General features: G+C 30.8%; 1 protein-coding gene across 2 annotated transcripts in view; it reads right to left on the bottom strand.

Annotated features, from left to right (window-relative positions):
* LOC118201995 (uncharacterized) overlaps window positions 1–13911 on the bottom strand; it is a 39167-nt gene extending 25256 nt beyond the window's left edge. The window contains exon 1 of one of the 2 annotated variants that reach the window (XM_035374150.2): window positions 13768–13911. The gene's annotated coding sequence lies outside the window, so the exon portion shown is untranslated. Of the gene's footprint in view, window positions 1–1523; window positions 1624–13767 lie in introns of those variants that run through there. The other variant, XM_035374155.2, reaches the window with a different exon arrangement.
* Window positions 13912–14681: the final 770 nt, after the last annotated feature.

Here is a 14681-nt window from a genome sequence, read left to right as displayed (position 1 = left end):
AGGACTTAAATTTAAGAATTTAGATGACAAATTTAGGACGCAATAAATAAACATAAGCTTCTGATTTTAGCATTTAGCAGCTTCAGCTTGAACTTATTCCATTATTAGTCCAAAGGGGCTTTGTCCCTGAGGGACTATTGTTTTTGTTTTGCGAGTTTTCGTCGAATCACTCTGAATGTCCGTTTCACATTTCAAATTGTTGCCACCCAATATGATCGCCCTGTATTATATCTGAAGAAATTAAATGATGAAGGATCCGCATAAATGTATGTATGTTTTTCCGCATTGGGATAATACTTAGAGCCACCCAAATTTGAATGATGTAATCCTACTGCGAATATGGGCATCTGGAAGCCCAAATTTGAAATTTTTAATTTGTTTTGTTATCGATTTCTGACTTTGTAAACCTTTAACGAATTTTTGATTAACAAACTCAACGATTTCAAAGCGAGCCATGGCAACGTTGCAGAGAAAAAAACATTTTTATCTCCAGGGCGTGAGACTGTTTATCGGAAATTCTAAAGATAGGCTCAATTTAAAATTATTTTGCGATATTGCTCTTGAACTGAATTTTATTGTTAATTGCGAAGAACATGATATTTAATAAATAAAGGTAACACGCAAAATGTAAAAAAAAAAAAAAAAAAAAAAAAAAAAAAAAACCGCCTCTTTAGACGTAATTTAAGATCTGAAACCTTACAAATTTTCTTTTTTTTTTTTTTTTTAAATTGTCAACTCGCTCCTTAATTATTCATACAAATATTTATCAAGCTTATTTCTCCAAATTTTGAACAACATCGCAACTCTGAAAGCTTTTGACTCAAACTAATCAAAACTTATAAATATTTTATTAATTGGAATATTTCCGTTCTAGGAAGCATACAAGTATTAAAATTTATTTTTATGAAACCTTTCTTCTCTGTATCGTTAAGATTATACTTTCTTAAGGCTTAATATTTAACGAAATCAATACCTCCGCAACCTTTTTCTAACATTCAGTATACTAATTTTAAAAATAACTTATTACTCGTATTTATGATAATTATCAATTTAATACCTAAAAAGGCAAGGGTTTCATTAACTGCAAAATTATAATATTCTCTATAATTAAATAGCTGTATAACTTATCAGTTAAACCACATTTTACGTTTGGGCAACAATTTCAAAAGAAGAGAAACAAATGATGGGGAAAATAAATTTCCTAGAACTATTTTTAAGATTTAAAGCTAAACACACATCTATCTTTAATAGTTTACTGTTTCTTAATTCGACGAGATTTTGTCTTCGAAACCATCAAGTGTCTAACTGAACTTCAAATAAGCACTTGAGAAATAAAATTCAAGTTAATGATTCATTTGCTATAGCTTGTAATTAAAGAAGAGTATTTACTTTCACTCGCGGAGGGGTCTGAATTATACAAATTAATAAAAAATAACCAGGTAACTCTAATTTCGCCTAAAATGTTCAACTCCACAAACTTAAAAAAACAATTCTGTACTTTAATAGGTCCAAAAGTCACTCACCACTCTTTTGGACAGCGGCATGAGTTTCGGGTTTTGCTCTATACTTAAATTTACTCGCTATTTAAATGGAAATTAATTTACATTTTGGTGAAAGCTAGCCGGAGAATCGAAGGTACCAAACGTTAGCATAAAATAATTTATTATCTAAATAAACCTTATATATCAAGAACCATTTTTTTATCACCAATATTATGTAAAAAGTGTGTTACTATTTTTTAACTCAGTGGTATCATGAAACATGCCTGATGTTTCCTGAAATGATCAAGTTAATCAAATTATTTACATAATACAGATTTAATCAAGTTATTTTCATAAGGGCAAATGAGACAGAAATAGTAGGTTACTAATACAAAAATATTTTTACAGTTGTTTAATTTTATCAGACAAATGTTATTTGCTATAGATAGTAAATCAGGAATTGCGTTAAGATATTTATCTAAGTTTAAACTTCGATAGCTGTCACGAGTTGCATGACTTATCAATTCTGAAAACATTTACAAAAGAGAAGTTACTGTCACTGAGATTACGTATTAACCGAACCGTTAGGTACAGAGAAAAATTTAACCATCAAGCGATTTAAAGTACATCTTATGTTAAAGTACATCAAGCGATTTAAAGTACATTAAAACTTATGTTCAACAGATTTTAAGATAAATGTGAATTCCCAGTTTGGTTCTTGAGGACACAATAAACATGACTTAGAGATAATAGTATTTAAAACCCGAATTTTGACCCACATTAATATGATAGTACTTCAGTACAAAAAAATTTGATGTGTGCACCACATGACTTCCTTGTACGGAATATTAAATTATACCCATTTTTTCTTGCATTTCATTTAAACTTATTGGATTGAATTAAATTTATTTCGTCGATAACGCATATAAATAAACCACAATAGAATAAATGCACTCTTTAAAATTCACTATATTTGTTTATCATAGCGATACTCTGGCGCTAGGTTCACTTACCAGCGTTATATTTCGTTCATATTTTAACTCAGAATGCACAAAAATTATATCATTTGAAGAATTAGCTAATCGTTCCCACATGTTCTATTCAAATACTATAATAAATCTAAAACGATGTACAAAAGAAATTAAGCAAACAAAACAAAATGGAAACAGTTTTTCACAGACGATTCAATATTTCTCATTCAATTATTTCAGTTCTCACTTCGCGACAAAGCAAAAATACATTAAAAATCAATATGTCTGTATTGAAAATTATGAAGTAAATTTTAAACACTTATTTCCTCGAATAAATTCCAGAATGGATTAAGCATGATTTAATTCGGAATAATGAAAGAAGGGATTCTATTTGTTATTGCGACGCTTACTTTCTCTAGATTGGCAACAAATCTACTATTCTGCTGTTTCAAATGTAAACAAGCAATGGCCGACATGAAAAAAATTATTAGGCTTAGCGGCACTTAAACAACTTTTAAATTGTTTATAATTGTACAAATATTGCTTGCAGATTTATTAAAGGCATACAAACCTTAACCGGAAGATAAGAGAAACATAATTCAATCATTTTTAAAGCAAAAGATACACAATTTACAAACATATAAGAATAAAGAAATTGAGATCACTCAGCCTAGTAACAGAGTGGATATATATATACATATATGTAATAATAAAATTCCATAGTCAAGAATACACTTAAAATTCTAACGGTATGTTCTTTTCATTTTTAATGGCGACGTTCTCTTATTTGAAAGTACGAGAATTAAATCCACCGCCCCGTAGTCAAGTTGTTTTTTCCCGCCTTTTCTACACGTACAGTTATAGAAGGTTCTGGAAATATTTAAAGCGAACTCGATTGGCTGAAGAGGCTGACGTCATTTCTTGGAAGCTCCGCCTTTCCAGAGGCTATAAAAAGACTCGCAAAAGGAATATCGTCGGGGCTTTTTTTTAAATGTCACGATGCAGTAAACTTCATACAAAAAGTTATTAGTAATTCTTTTTATTTACTCCGGATATCTGATTTTTGAAACTGCTATTTCTCCTGAATAATAATAAATGGATCCTGTTTTTTAAACTTATCGTCTGATTATTTAAGCTACGACTAAAGCTGATACATCACACACACACACATATATATATATACATATATTTATATACCTTTGGTGCGTCAGATTGCAACCAAAATACGAAGTTCACATCTACATATTATAGCAGTCCTATATACAAAATTTTAACGTTCTGAGGCTACCCTCTTTTGAGTTATGCGAGATACATGCGTACTTACGTACGTACGCACAGACGCCACGAAACATTCTCTTCCGAATTCATTTTAAATTAGTTTTACAATTTTTTTGGGGGGAAAAGAGTCCTTTATCTTGTCTTTACGTACAGATGTCAAGAAAAAACATCGTTAAATTGCATTCGATAGCGGTGAAAATAGATATTTGCGTTGAAATATGATACCTGAAACTTTTCGCGATTACAATACTTCCTTTTTTCTTCGTACAAGGAAGTAAAAATCTAATATGGACACCACATTACTTCCTTGTACGGGCTATTAAATTATGCACATTTTTTGCTGCACTTCATTTAAACTTATTTGCTGAAGTTATTCTGTCTTAATTAACTGATCTCTCAAGGAAAGTTGAAAATGATATCAAAAGTGGAAAATTTTGAAATTAAATATCCCAGCCAATTTCGTCATTAACTGCTGTAAGTGTAAACTTGAACTGGAACTGCTAATTGCGATAAAAAAGAGAAGTGCACAAATAGATGCTATAGCAGTTCCATATACAAAATTTCAATATTCTACGACTAAGCACTTCAGTGTTCTACGTAAGCAGGAAACTTATTTAAAAACTTAGTAGAAGGGTAATGCTAACTCGTAGCAGTTAATACAGTTTTAATCTTACATAGCTAAGTATCAAATGTCATTCTTTAATTAATATCTTTTATAGAGTTTTTCTGAAAATATTTCGCGAAAAATGTAGTAAAAAAGATTAGAAAAAAGAACAGGAGTTCTGCATGAGGTTACCTCTATTAAAATTATTTAATTAATTACCAAACTCTAAAATTACTTTCTTTTACTTCTCGTGGCAATTAACTCTTGTTTTGTTTGAGTTTATTTGTCTTCTTAAAGTGTCATTAACATTTTCATGTACAGCATGCAGTTAATCAATCGTTTAGATTTGTCAGTTGTGACGGAACATGTCAACTAAATAATATTCATAATTTCAATATTTTCACAATTTTCAGTTTTTGAATGATTATGTTTCCTGCCCATTTTTTCAGCATAACTTTATTTGTTAATTCAAAATACGAAATATAAAAGTAAATTTTTTTTTTTTTTTTTTTTGAGTTCACACATCATTGTGAAAATATGCATTTACAGCTTTTAAAGCCTGAAAAACTCATGCCTGAGATTTTATCGTCATGGGATGATTTATAGGTGCTTTATTTCCAACCACGACGTTTTCGACGACGATGTTTTCAACTGCAAAGCTTTCGAATTGCTTTATTTTCGACAACAATGATGTTTTAGAACTGCGATGTTTTCTTCTTGACTTTTCTGCAACGATTTTTTTTTTTTCTTTTTTTAAATTTTTATTTTGTGGGGCGACGTTTCCAACTTGCGTTATTTTCTCCGCGATGTTTTCGGCGGACACCAATGGAAGAGCTTAAGGAAAAGTATAAGAGTGCTAGAATGGATAGTTTTATGCTATTTGAGTCTTTATTAACCTTATCAAGAAGCAAAGCATTAAAAAAGAAGTTTTATTATTAAGATAATTATTGGGTCACTCCGTAAATTCGTGCGCATTTTTTGGTAAATTTTTAAATAATATAAAAAAAAACATAATTTAACATTTTAATCAATTATACATTTTCCTCCATTTTCTACAATGTCTCACCCTCTTACAGGCAGCTTTTTCATGCGATTGCTATAGAAAGACTCTGGTTTTTATGCAAAAAAACTTGAAAGTTCATTGTGTACATCTTGTTTAGAATTTTAATTTTTTTCCAGTAAAAACTTTTGTAAGGCACGAAATAAGTGAAAATCACTTGGGGCAATATCTGGGATGTGGCTAAAGCTCCCAATTAAATTCACTCATTTTTTGCAGCGTTGTTCGAGCCGTATGTGGCCTAGGGTTATCATGATGAAACAATACTTTCTTGATATTCACCCATCATGGGCGTTTTTTGATCAACTCTGAGTTTAGACGGCAAAGTTGTTCACTATAAACTTCTGAATGAATCGTTTTATTTGGTTCTGACAGTTTCAAAACGTCCTGAACGGGGTTCATCATCCATGCTGCTTTTTCCAACTTTAAATTTTTTAAACCATTTCTGGGCAGTTCTTACACTGATAGTGTGTTCAGCATGTACACTATTAATTTTTATCGCTGCAAACCTGGCAGTTTCACCACACGAAAATAAAAAAGGTAGCACGGCACGTTTGTACTGATTATCTATATTCATGTTCTATGGGTACTAAAATGCGTTCGATATTTGAATAATTCGATATTGAATAAATGCGTTCGTTGGTAATGAACTGAATAATATGTTAGTTAAACAATGACAAGTTTCAACAGGTTCAAAATTGTATTGTTTTATTAATTGCGTCATAGTGAATTCTACGCATACTCTTAATGCACGAATTTATGGACTGACCGGATAAAAGCAGAGATTTCAGTTCATGTTGTCAAATCGAGCTCTTCGACAAGCAGTTGCAAATGGATAAAATATAAATTTATGATGGTTTATCAAAACTAGTTAACGAAATTAATTCATTTAAGAGCTTTAGAACGAAAAGTTCTAAAGGAGTTACTTATTATTTATTGGATGTGTTCACAATATTTGGAAGTACCATGCAGCTTGTGAAATGACAATGACTAGGAATTTGCTTTTGAATTATGGCTAAAGTTCACTGATGAATGTCAGATAAATTAAAAATTATTCATGGAAGATTAAGACATGGTCAAGCACAAGATTCAGTTGAACGAGCGAATAAAAACATTGAAAATATGTAATCCACTTGACTTGAAATAAATACTGCAACAAAATTGCTCAGAAGGAATGAAATTAATTAAACTTATAAAAAGTAGGGAACATCGCTCTGGAGCAGATCGCAGTTCTTATGAACTTACGTTTGGATGTAAATTTCGAATAAATACATAGACTAATAATTGTTAGAGATTCAGTCAGAAATGGAAATAAGAGTGGCAGTGAAATAAAAGATGAACCACATGCTTTAATAATAATAATAAAAAAAGATAATCAAAGCAACAAAAAAAAAATTACCGATGCTGAAGTGGAAAATAATTCAAAATCTAAGGATGATATTTTCGGTGTAGTCTTTGAAAAAATTTAAGAAGCTTGAAGCTCTGCTATTATTCCTTAAATAAGTAAGCAAGAAAAAAAATAACAGGTTTTCGAAGTTTGAATTTGTAATTACGAATGGGTGGGAAACCTTTCAGAGACAGATAGGGCTAAAACCAAAATATTTACTTTGGCTATATATATTTATATATATTATTACAGCTGTTATAATTTTCATTAATTTACAAAATTTATTAGCGAGAAGGAACGTTAGCTGAGAAGGGCTATTAATTTCGTTTTGGCATTTTGCGTCGATTCACTTTCTCCGTTGATTATCTTTTCAAACTTTTGCCACCCAATATTACAGCCCTGTATTGTATATTAAGAAATTAAACAATAGGGGATCTGCATAAATGTATGTATGTTTGTCGCATTGTGATAAAACAACGGTACCTAGAGCCATCATATTTTGAATAATGTAATCCTCCTCCGAATATGGGCATCTGGAAACCCAAATTTGGAATTTGGAATTGGTTTTATTATCGATTTCATATTTTGTAACACTTTAACGAATTTTTAATTAAGAAACTCTAAGATTTCAAAGCGAGAAATGGCAACACTGTACGAAAAAAAAACATTTTTATCTCCAGCGCGCAAGATTGTGTATCTGAAATTGTAAAGTTGTGCTCATTTTAAAATTATTTTGTGATATTGCTGTTGAACTGAATTTTATGATTTAGGTGCGAAAAATATGATATTTAATAAATAAAGCTAAAGCAGAAAACGTTAAAAAGCGCCCCTTTTGAGCGTAATGTAAAATATGAAGTCTTTCAGGGTTTTTTTTTTTTTTTTTTGAAAATTTATTTGAATATATAAACTAAATTCAAAATATCTCATTTTAAACCTGCTTTTCTCAAAAAATTAATTTACCATGGACAAGACAACTTTTATTTCAGTTATCGAGGCTTCAAATACCGAAATAAGTACTTTTTGTCGCAATGAAGTTTTGGTTTTCTCCACATGTACGTGATTTAGAGCTTACAAAAATATATTTTTACTAACTCCTAGAATTTTTTTTTATTAGAAGTATAGATACCGTGTAAATGCCTAAGGGTATATGAAAGATTCTGGTGCAGAGGCTAAATATCAACTTATTAGAAAATAGTCTAAAGATAAAATCCCCTTTAAAAGTCACTTAAAAATCTGTTTTGTCTTAAAAAAATGGGTTTGAAATTACGCAGATAAAAATTTTAGAACAAAAAAAAAAATTCTTTGATAAAATTAAATAATATCAATCTGAGAAGCTCTTTATAACTGCAATTCATCATAAATTATTTATACGTTACTAAATACTATGAGCATCCGTATGAAGCATAACCAAATATCTGTACAATTATTTCAAACGTTGAATCAAGCGCCGACGTACAGCATTTAATATAAAAGGAAGAAGTAAAAATTTGAAAAAACTTTTTAATTTGAAACTGATTATTACATTATTTTTATTTTAAGTTCCAATTGTAAAGTTATCTTTTCCGTAAAGAATACCATGTAGCTTACAGAAGTGAGTTAAAACATTAATGTAATAAATGAAAAAAATAAGCATAATGTTACTAAAAAAGACAGCGAAGTTAAAAATTTTTAAAAAGAAAAAGAAGTAAAAATAAGAAAATTAAAGTAGCCTGAATTAATTTACAAAATTTATTAGCTTAAAGGAGCTTGGTCCAGGAAGGTTAATAATTTTGTTTTGGCATTTTGCGTCGATTCACTCTCTGCGTTGATTCTCTTTTAAAATTGTTGCCACCAAGTATTACAGCCCTGTGTTATATTTAACGAAATTAAATAATGAAAAATCTGCATAAATGTATGTATGTTTCTCGCATTGCGATCAAACAACAGTACCTAGAACCATTCAATTTTGAATGACGTAATCCTCCACCGAATATTTGCATCCGGAAACATCAAATTTGGAATTGGAATTTGTTTTATTATCGGTTTCATATTATGCAACACTTTAACGTTGTTTTTATTAAGAAACTATCGTCGTCTGCTGGACATTCAATTTAAAGACTATTAAAATCAATTAAATTTTTAACCTGGGAAAAATTGTAACGGAAAACCTTTTTAGGGGTATCTTCGAAGTATCTCAACCAAGTTTCATTCGCGAATTGGAATAATAAGCTGTTGTGCCAGTCTGTAGTTTGAGAAATAATTTTATCGTAGATAAAGGAAAAAAAAATTGCTGGACTTTGGGGATAAAATACAAAATTTTGCGTTCTAGGATACTAATGGTACACAAATGAGTTTTCAGATTTTAGTGAAAAATTCTGTTTATGGCTTGGCGTTGACGGTTATGTAAAATTTTGCAAATCGTCATTTGGGCTGAAAAGAGCAAAGCCATCATAAGCACATACCAAATGTGATTTCTAACTACACCTAATGCGATATCATTGTAAGTATATGTCATCACGTGGCTAGAAGAGCAGGCTGTTTCCCTCAGATTATCTCTGTGAGCATAAAAGATGACAGTTAGATGTTAATAGTAATCTTCGAGTAGGAGGGTTTGATTATAAAACTGCCTCAGTGAATTGACAAATAATTATTTTATACGGAATTTTATGCTAATAAACCAGTTATTTTATTTTAATCTTTACTGTAATTTATACTTTTAGCACGCCTCACGAGAATGCAAATGAGTAACTGAAGTTTGGCGATTTTAAGACAGAGAATGTTTCAGGCACAACGCGCGCGCTACGATTGTTAGTTTCCTGCCAGCTCTGATAGCTGTAATTACTCGACTCTGCGTTCTATAGTTGCCCACCTTCTGACGCTCCGGTACGCATATTTTACAGATGACAGGTGATGGAGGACGGGGACGCCTGAAGTTTAACAGAGGTTAACAGGCATATGTCCCGCGTCCTCCCCCTGGAGTTTATTTAATAAACAACTGCACATCAGCGTAGCCACTAAGGGAGGGGTTTCGAAAATGGACCAATGAGCTTCTATTGCTCTTGTGACGCTATCTTCGTGCATGTGAGCGTACGTTGTTTACGTTTAATTTACATTTGGTTCTCAGTTATATAAATGTATGGCATTTTAGCAGAAAATCTCGTAGTGCTTTCGTTTTATGAGTGTAATTAATCGCCGACATTTCACTTTCGCGATTTTTATCACGCATTGATATTTGGATTGATGTTCACGGCATATTATCGCTCTTTACATCGAGAAAATGACTCAAGCTACAGTTAGCCTCCAATATTATGCATTTACTAACACCTGTGGATTAAGAGAATTCAAGTGTATAGTTTCTTTAATTGAGCTGAGAAGGACTGGAAGTGTTACAATGAATCTACTGTTTTCTTATTTCAGTGCTTGCATTCTTTTGATTTTGAAAGTTTACGATTCGGACTACATACTGTGTATGATATGATTATATCCATTGTTAACATTAAATGTTATATGTGAATAAATTGAATACATTCGTTGTGAGAGATAAATTCATTCTGTTTGATGAATATTTCTTGCGTAGAAAATATATTTTAACAGTAAGCAGTTATTAAATGTGAAATTTAACACACTAAATGTGTACAAATGCAAATTAGTAAAGTTCACTTTGAGTAAAATTCTACACTGTTTACTATTATAGAACATAATTTTCATATAGACTGCAATAAAAAGTGCTGACTTCTATTTACATATATAATTGGTGTAAATACTTTTTTTCATATGCATAGTTTTATGTAAAGTTAGCATTTGGGCTCAGATGCTTATCACATATTTCTTTCTTCATCGTATTTATCACTTATTAATTGATATTTCAAACGGATATTTTTGCGGAGTATCAAACATGTGTTTATATTTATTTAAAATTCTTTCAACCGGGTAGTGAAATCTTCACAATTACTTACATTTCATCTAACTTCGCAATGAAAATTTTGAGAAGAAATCGACGATGCTCTATTTTGTATAGAAAATTGCGTGGCAAAATATTTTCAACCATCTTGATTAACTCTTAAAGCGCCCCGAAAGATCATGTGACAAGACAGAAATATTACTGGATGCCCATTGGTGCATCCTAGAAGCCACTCCCTTGGTGGGTACACAGATGTGCACTTGTGAAATATGCCTCCGGCACAGAGTTAATGAGCCAACTTCTAATACAGTATTTAATTATGTAGTCGTTTGGACTGATTTATTTATTTTGCATCACCAGGAGCTATGGTCATGGTGTCGCAACATGGTCTAAATTCTATCGAAACAAAAAAGCTTATTTCAATCGTCTCAAGACTTTACCGTTGTTCTCAGACATAGCTATACCTCGTTCCACGTCTGTTAGGATAGGACTAAAAAAACATTGCCGGAGGAAGTAAAAACCTTCAATTTATATTGATAAAGTAATATTAAAAATTTCTCTATACTTCGAAAAATGCTGCTAACTAGGGCAGCAATGTCACTACTGCTATAAGTGTAATACACGAATCATTACAACTGGTACTTATCATGGCGCTCCAGTACCAATATGATGAATTAAATTTCTTTTTTTTTTTATTGTTATCCAAAAATTTGGATCAGATATCTTGAATTTCTTCCGCAGTATGTAACTAGCCCGCTGTCCGTAGCTAGAAATTAAATTTTCAGCAAATTCACCAGTTCAGTGAAAGAATGCCTTAAAACTATTTTGACACTATGTACCTATCCTGACTAACCCAGACAAAAAAAAAAAGGTCACAGAAATGAAATATGTCTAAAACGTAAACTCAGCAGATTTGTTTTTTATACTATCTTCATGCTATTGGCTGGAAACTGTAGCAATTTGTGCAAATGTTTTGACTAATATACACTGAAATTTACATAATATTACTACAAAACGTCAGTGATATAAGATTCCCTCTGTTGGAAACAGAGTACTATTAATTATTTTTAATTATTATCTATTATTTTACTTTAATTATTGTAAATTAAATTCATTTCTAAAAGGCTTATATATAGGGTAAGTCCGTAAGTTCGTGCGCATTAAGAGTATGCGTGGAATTCACTATGACGCATTTGCCAAAACAATACAATTTTGAACTTGTTGAAATTTGTCATTGTTCGACTAACATATTCAGTTCATCACCCACTTTCGCAAATATCGAACGCATTTTAGTAACCGTAGAAGATGAATATAGGTAATCAGTACAAACGTGCTGTGCTACATTTTTTATTTTCGTGTGGTGAATATGCCAGGCTTGCAGGGATAAAAATTAATAGTCTACATGGTGAATACAATATTAGTGTAAGGACTGCCCAGAAATGGTTTAAAAAATTTAAAATTGGAAAAAGCAGCATTGATGATGAGCCCCGTTCAGGTCGTTTTGAACTGTTAGAACCAAATCAAACGATTCATTCAGAAGTTTATAGCCGTTTATACTTTGCCGTCTAAACTCAGAATTGATCAAAAAACGCCCACAACGGATGAATATCAAGAAAGTGTTGTTTCATCAACGCTAGACCGCATACGACTCGAACAACGCTGCAAAAAATGAATGAATTGAATTGGGAGCTTTTGCCACAACCTGCTTACTCACCAGATATTGCCCCAAGTGATTTTCACTTATTTCGTGCCTTACAAAATTTTTTACTGGGAAAAAAATTAAATTCTAAACAGGATGTACACAAAACCAGAGTCTTTATACAGCAATGGCATAAAAAAGCTGCCTGTAAGATGGCGAGACATTGTAGATAATGTAGGAAAATATATAATTGATTAAAATGTTAAATTGTGTTTTTTTATATTATTTAAAAATTTATCAAAAATGTTCACGAATTTATAGAATGACCCAATATTTTAGCCAGTAATGGATGCGTTAAAATAGGAATTTTAATGCATTAAATTAATTATACTCTTGGAAATAGGAATTATTAAAAAAATCATTTTATTGGAATTGAATTCGGAAATACTACTGGAAATAAATGTACATCTGATTAATGGTTATCATACAAAATTAATTTAGTATGAGAAATTTGATGCACGTCTAAAATACATGAAGGCTAATGATACTGCAAGTTACTGAACATGTAAAAATAAATAAACGCAGTTTGATCAGAAAGTTTTGAGAGGAATACCGCAAAACACAGTAATCAGCAGATCTGCATAACAATCAAAACACCTCTATTAACATTTAAAAATAGCAAATATCGTGATAAGAAAAATTTTCTTTTGCAATTTTCAGACTTGAAAATACGACTTTGCTTACAGATTATGTCTGTCACGAATAAGTTATCTTTTGAGTAGAAACATCTTTCACTTTCTAAATGCACTTTGGTTTATTTGTAATTGATAAAGCATTTAAGAGAAAGACTGAAAAGGATGACTGTAAGAAAGATAAATTAGTAATACAGCATGTTTTCATTACAGATAGATCCCAAATATTTTTCTTGTTTATCAATTAATTATTGAAAGCATATCTGAATTTAAAACTGATTAAATTCTAAATTCAGATTATATAAATCATTTGATGGCATGCATAGGATAAGTGGATAAAAATTCCTGCAATCACAATTTGCGAACTGTCTACTTTCAGCAAAACGCTACCTTTTGTTTTTTCTTTGAAAATATTTTCAGTTATTTAAAGTATTATTTTATAATTACTGCGATTTTAACTTATCTATTTTAACATTTATGACAGTTTAAACATATCCTTTTATTTAAAAATGTTATTAACTATTGCAACATGAAAAATAACAGTCATCGTTTTCGTAATTAAATTTTGCTTGTGATGAATTTTTATTGATGACAGTATTAAAAAATTAAAATAAATAAAAAAAAAATAAATCAAATTCAAGTCAATCAAATAAAAAATTAAATCGATTAAAATAAGTTATTACTAATTCGCTCTTTAAATCTCTCATTTGTATGATCAACTTGCAGATCAACTTGAATCAACTTCATATTACGCAACTAGCATTTGGAATTAGAATACCTTCAGACGTCTTTTCCAAGTTTGAAGCACGATCCCGGGAGTACTCTTGAGCGTCGAACCTTTCAAAAACACCAAGTAAAACATTCGCGTCGCTGATAAGACACAAAGAGACTGGCTACTGACGGTAGAACTTGCGGGAAATTTATATTTATCGTGTATCAGATATCAGATAAGCCTCTTAACAACAAAAATAATAGCCTAAATGATGTCGCACAGGACCAGACAAAGCACTATTTTAATCACGTGTTTTAAACCAAATATTGAACTCACATGTTTCATAAAAAAAAACTGACTAATATAGCATATAATATAGTACATTTCTCCTGTTAGAGCATCAAAGAAAACTAATTATCTAAACACTGCAAATAAAACGCGAAACATCGACTGAAGCTTTGAATAGTTTGATATACAATGAAGATAAAACAATGTTTATCATTGCCTTATAATATCTCTAGCAAATTTTTTGCTATTATTTTAAACAGACATTATGCGTAATTATTTCTTTCATATTTAATATGAAAATTTCAAAAAATTTTTAATCATTCAATTAAAATTTTAGTGATGTTCCAGAGCTGTGCTTCTCAAAGTATGGGGGGGGGGAGAATTTGTTTTTGGAGCAGTGTTATCAAATCGTGCGATTTTTATAAATTTGCTGCTTCTGATAAAACAGCGCTGTTAAAATGTTTTCTCTATGGGATTTTACGAATTTTCTGCTACTCGATCTTTGCCTTGAGTTACTTTTTGCTATTCAAATTTTTTTGATATATCCTAAAATACCACATGTTAAAATAACATATCTATTAACTTAATTAATAATAAAAATCATAATTTGTTTAAAGCTTAAATAAAAGTTTACAGCTGGCAATCCTGATATCGTAGTGCGCGCGCACTCAGTTTTCAGCACTACTCGCTAA

The sequence above is a fragment of the Stegodyphus dumicola genome, chromosome 1, assembly GCF_044657685.1.
Source record: "Stegodyphus dumicola isolate Sdum_Otavi_A_Nest chromosome 1, ASM4465768v1".
Classification (NCBI taxonomy): Eukaryota; Metazoa; Arthropoda; class Arachnida; order Araneae; family Eresidae; genus Stegodyphus; species Stegodyphus dumicola.
This window is presented reverse-complemented; position numbering and strand designations above follow the sequence as displayed.